Here is a 6,634-nt window from a genome sequence, read left to right as displayed (position 1 = left end):
CTTGATTATTTAGGAGAAAAACATAAAACCAACACTCGTTTTAGCACAGATCTGAATATTCGGGTCCAGATCTGAGTTTTTCTCATTTTCACCATTTTTACATCTTAAACAAAAACGCACAAAAATCACAGATCTAGAGCACATGTGACTTAGTAAACTGTTAGATTTACTAAATCAGGCACCATGGCTCTGATACCAATTGTAGGTCCCGGTTTCGGGATCGATTCCGTGATTTTCATGATTATGTTCAAAGATGGAAGAGATAAGAGATGATAAACAAACAACTTTGTATTAATCCGGTAGTAAAACATTACAAGTCGGCCCGATTACATGATAACCGAACTAATACCAAAGGAGTATACATCCGGGGAGAGACCAAGTGGTGATCTCTCCCGGTGAGGTCTCAAACCTCCTCTCAAACTCTTACACTCTCTTGTGTTGCAAATGACCAAGTGTTGGTATTTATACCCAACACAGGTTGTATGGTCGAAGGATCAAACTGACTGATCGATAGATCATCTGTCGATCATTCAGCTTTCGAAAGATACACATATACCTCGAAGGATGACATATCCTTCGAGGTCCATCTTCATCCTTCGATGGATATCTTTCGAGCTCATCGAAGGATATACACAATCCTTCGATGCCTTATCCTTCGACACCAAACATTATACAACCATAATTTGTCTAGCAAACACATACGGTCAAACGAATAACCCTCTCGTTTGACCACTTCAAACGAGCGGGTCTATACACGTTCGATAGACCGTTTCACTAACTATTACAAATTCAGCGTAAAATAATAACTAATCTATTCGACAAGCATCGGACACAAAATCTGCATCAACAGTCTCGCATATCAGCTAAGTCGTTCCACTGTATTTTTATTTATTACTTAGTAGTTATTTATTTATTTTTAGTTTAGTATAGGTAGTTTAGTCGTATTCTATGTCTGCATTAGGGACAATGCAAATCTTAAGTGTGGGGACGGGATATATTGTCTAGTGTTTATTAGTGTCTGGAGTCATAAAAATTTTTGAAAGATTCAAAAAAATTAGAAAATCAAAAAAAATCCAAAAAATAGAAAAAAATAGAAAAAATAGAAAATGTTCCTGTCTAAGAAGTTTTGCAAATAAAAACGGAAAATAATAGTAGAGTCGGGCATATTTGGGTTTCAAATAATAATAATAAGAGACTAAAGTTAAACTCATGTCTAGCTTCGGATATGTGAATAGGCTCGACCCGGTTTCTAGGTTCCTTTGATATTAAAAATAACCTTAATTGTTAGTCTGCTAGCGGGTTCTCATCTAGGAAAAGTAGATATCCGAAACCGCCAATAATAGTGTAAGGAATGTCATTATAAGCTAAAATTGTTAGAATTTTTTTATCAAAAGAAACAAAATAGAATAAATGAGCTAGATTGAAAAAACGAGGCTTGTGTAATCTTCGTTTGCGATGGTGACTCTGACTTAGATTGTCTCTAGGTTAAGTTAGAAAAAATGCGAAAAAATTACTAACGCTCTCGTTGTCGCTCTCGGGGATGGTGACTCTGGTTGAGACAGCCTCTGGGTTAGGTAATGCAAAGTCTAGTGCTCAACAAAAGGAAAAGGAAAAAGAAAAAAACATAAGAAAAAGTTTGATAATAAATTATCTTAATTTTGGTATAAAACGATTAGGAAAGAATCCAGTGATTCATTCCTTTTGTTTCATGAGCTTGAGCCGGGATTAGGTGAAACTGCAGCTTCTAGTGTGAGACCCTAGGTAGATTGACCGGACATGAATATAATTGCATGAAAAGGGCTTGGAACCGGGGTTTGGGTTTAAATGGACATGTATATTTGCAATCGCGGTTAATACGAGTTGTTAATGTTTATAAAGTAATCTAATTTTTTAGCCCAGATTTTTTTTTGACTACGATTCCGTTTGCATAGATCTTTTTCGGGGACGAAAAAATGCAAGTGTGTGGATATTTGATGTATTGCAAAATACATCCTTTATTCGTGTATAGTTTTTATATATTTCGTTTAGTTTATGTCGGTTTTTATTTAGAATTAGTTACTTCCGTTAATTTATTTGCTTTCAGGTCTTAGCTGCTGAAAGTTGAAGAAAACGCAAAAAATATGATGATAAAGAAGTTGGAAACAAGATCTGGGTCGTGGCGTAGCTGAACGAGAACGAAAAACGAGAAAAACTGGATTTTAGTCCCTTGGCGCTACCCGAAGGAATCTTTATTAAGGCTTGGACAAGAGCGAAGATACTGTAATAATAAATTAAGAAACAAAGCGCCGCATCACGCGAGCGATTAGTGGATGAGCCTTCACGTAGTGCGACCAACATGTTTTCGTCGACAGATTTGAGTTTGAACAGTATTCTTATCATAACTTAGTATAAATATATCATTAACTCCATCATTAAACCCTAATCGCGAATTTACAAGAGCTTGGACGAATTCAGCTGGAAAATTAGCAACTTTGGAGCATTTTTGAAGGCTTGAAGTTGCGGGTCAAAGGTTGGAAGCTTGGGAAGTCAACCGGGTCGACTTTTTGCCATTCGGGTGTTCTTATTCTTCGCTTCTGCTCTTTGATTATGTTTCTAGTTGTTAAAACTTCTTCTTTTGTGTTTATTTCAATGACTATTTCATGACGGTCGATATCATTCTCTACTTTGATAGTACTCGCTTACTTCTTCCACATCATCCACCTACAAATTTTACAGACAACTTCAGATATCAATTCAGAATTCTAAAATTATAAAAAAAATGCTTCAAAGAAAAGAGTCCTGGTGCTCTCTGGCCCCCAAACCGCATAAGGTATGTTTGACTCATGCCATATAAGTAAATCTTCGTTCCCAAAATCATTGAACTTCTACATATCCTCGACAAAGATGCATATCAGAATACTTTCCAATATACTTACTGAAATAACGAACCCAAATTGAAAGTTTTATTATTTGGACTTTTCGAACTAATTCACATTATACCCTTCAATCAAATAAGCCGGTTTTTCGAACCCAGATTTAACGCGTAATAATTAATTAAATACGAAACCCGAATATGCGTCTTAACGCAGATATCAACTGTGTAATTTTATTGGCGATGCGTGTCACATGACCAAGATTTCCAACCCGCAGTACATTTCTTCTGGCAGCGGCCAACGTCGGCTGTATTATTAAAAGAAATCGTTAAAAGAAAATCAAACTCGTTTTTATTTTAAAGATCATGTGTGAATTACCTGATCAAATTCACTATAAAGGATGGGACTTTTACTCGTTTGCACGTCTTCAATAAAATCGCAATGAACTCCACAATCTGCAAAAAGAAGATACATTAAAAGTCAAGGAAACTAAAATTTCTTTCAAGGCCAGGAGGTATAGCTGCAAGACACACTTACCCAAACTCTAAACTCACTTTAACAAAGTAGCAAAAAAGATGTATGGTAACTTATAACTATGACTTGACCCGATGCTATTTATTTTTAAAACTAACACAAAATTAAGATAGTTAAATATATGAAATATAATAAACTAAAATATATTGTCAAATATATTGACAGCAGCATGGCTGAATAATCGCCATCAAAGTAACGTAATCGAGATGCAGTTACTTTAGCTTTGCATTCACCAGAAGATATAAAAAAGCATCCATACAGATTACGTGGCATGCAATAGTAATAGAATACTCATTTTGACCCGTTACCCAACCCACCCGTTAGCTCTACCCAAAAAGGTTAAGAAATAACCTCAGCAGCCACGTCAAAGTCGTTCAAATTTTAGCAGCTTCTTTCATCACTGGAAGATCTGAATCAGATCCCATTATGATTCCAACACGTGGAGCAACTGTGTCAAAATGACAGCATTATGATTATATTATGAAAATAGAAAAATGGCAAGAAAAACTATTTTTTAAGAAAATTGCTAAAGGTAACACAAACTGCACCCGCAGTACCTGTTAACGATATCTACCAAATTTGGTCTTAAAAAGTCTTCCTTAGCAGATGCATTGTAGAGATAACTCAGAGCCCCCAAGAGCATAGTTCACCTACCAAATAACATGAAATTCAATAAAAAAAATTGCATGCAAGCTCAGTAACTACTAACCTGGAGCATGGAGGAGGTGGAGTGTGTACTGTTTCAAGCTTTCAATTTCCCTAGCCTGAAATGGAAAAAATGAGTTACAATTATAAAACATGAACTCAGACTCATCAACAATTGATTAAATTGAAGTTTAATATGTAACACTTAAATGAAACATATAAATTGCATTCATGCCACTTTACAATAAGCCGTCAAGTTCGTAAGAACATTCAAACGAACTGAGTAGCTGTTGGTCCCTTCGTGGTTCCGGCAACTGAGATGACTCTAACTCTGGTAAGAGACTACAATTTAAAATGTTAGGTCCCTTCACCCACTAACTCACAGTTGAGTTAGCGATTTTAATTTTTTAAATCACACACCCATTTAAACCTACAATTTAAATATACTCCACATAGGGGTATGGAACATTGGTGCATATTCAAAGTACATTTTGATGGTATATGAGTTAGTAGTTTTAAAACTTTTTGTGTGAAGATATTTGGTGATGAATAGTTTATAGAATCACAAAATCCGTGAAAGAAAACCGCATCAATGTCTTTGACATACTTGACCTCTGCAAGTTCATTATCAACATCAGCAACGTCGATATCAATAATACTCTTCGGTTTCGCTTTCGGCTCATAGTTCAAACCACACGCAACCTTGCTCGGTTTAGTGAATGTGGAAGTGAGCGAAGATTGCAGTTTCTTGTTTCGTTTAGACAAAAATGATTCATATTTCCGTCTCTCTTTTGTGTCGGGACTGGTTTCGATTACAATTGCATTATATGATACCGTTGGTGCTTTTAGCTTGACCACAACTTTCTTCTTGGCACCACTCGGTTATTATCCACATTCAGTGTTAATGGTTTTTGTAAAACCGAAACAAATAATGTGTTAGGTTTGGAAATTAAGTTTACACGACAAACTTAAAAATCCAATCCTGTGTATATCAGTATATGATATATTTATAATAACCTAAAATTGAAATATAATAACATTAACATTTCAAATACATTATGTATATTTTACATGCATAGGTATAAAAGTTAGAATGGTTGAAATTAAAGTACCAACCTGCCAACGGACTTGCACGTGAATATGCAACAGCTAAACCAGGAATCAGCGTATTGTCATCGATTTCTATCCCCAGTAAATCCATATCCAGATTTGCACCAAAGGCAAATGATTTTTCTAGCGTCTCTAGCACCTTCTTAACATTTGAACATATAACTAATAAAAACCGTAATACAATAGTTTAATGGGAAAATGAAACAGAGGGTTTCATACCCGAAATCAAATGTACCGCCATAAAATGCAAAACCTTAATGGGAAAATGGATCTGATGGTCTTCATTGTTATGGAATGTGTATTGCAAAAAGAGTAGCCAGAATCTCACCGGAACCCTAGCCGCAATCGCCGGAGGCAGCGGCGGCGGCTAAGCCTTAAGATCCCTAATGCAGACTATATCAATAACCAAACGATCTTCTTTCAACCAACGATCAACAAAGTGTCTGGTTCAACAGAGCGTTTCATATAAGTTTATGATATCCAATCTTCGTTCTTCAACAAAGAACAATAAATTCTTGAGTTTGAAGAAATAAAAAAGAGATTTGTGGAAGAGTTCTAGAGTTTGTTTCCAGCCTCCAGGGATTAGGAAACACGAATAGAAAAGCAATAGAAAAATTAGTGTTAGATTTGGGTGAGAATTCAAGAAGAAGATGAGAAGCATGATGATACATCAGATCATAAATTAGGGTTAGAAAAGGAGCGTGTGAGAGAAGGAACGAATGTGATAAAAGGAGAATGGAGGAAAAGAGTTTGACGCCTACAATGAATTATCTTGATTGAGAGGGTGTCCATATCACCCAATTGATTGGCCAAAAATAAGGCCATGTGGCAAAGATGTATTTTTTTAGTATAGTAGATATATATATATATATATATATATATATATATATATATATATATATATATATATATATATATAATGTAAGTATTTATAGAAAACCCACTTTGATTTAGAAAACCCGGGAAACTCAAAGCTCCCGATGTTTTTTTTTCTTGAAAAAATTTACACATGTTATATACATGTTTTTAAGGGTTTTGTGCAAAAAAAATCAAAAAAGCGCCGAGTAGATATTTTAAAAAAAATAAACAAGTTTTGGTGTAACACATGTTACAAATATGTCAGATGAATGTAACATGTATTACACCAAAACTTGTTTATTTTTTTAAAAAATATCTACTCGGCGCTTTTTTGATTTTTTTTCCCAAAACCCTTAAAAACATGTATATAACATGTGTAAATTTTTTCAAGAAAAAAAAACATCGGGAGCTTTGAGTTTCCCGGGTTTTCTAAATTAAAGTGGGTTTTCTATACATCCTTCCCCTATATATATATATATATATATATATATATATATATATATATATATATATATATATATATATATATATATAGGATTAAGTTCATTTGTGAACCTTTTTATATTTGTGAACAAAACGAACTAATCCTGGCCATTGATCTTCTTTTAAAGTTATAAGGGTATGATGGTCATTAG

Source organism: Helianthus annuus, chromosome 16 (genome assembly GCF_002127325.2).
Source record: "Helianthus annuus cultivar XRQ/B chromosome 16, HanXRQr2.0-SUNRISE, whole genome shotgun sequence".
NCBI classification, from domain to species: domain Eukaryota; kingdom Viridiplantae; phylum Streptophyta; class Magnoliopsida; order Asterales; family Asteraceae; genus Helianthus; species Helianthus annuus.
Note: the sequence above shows the minus strand (reverse complement) of the source record.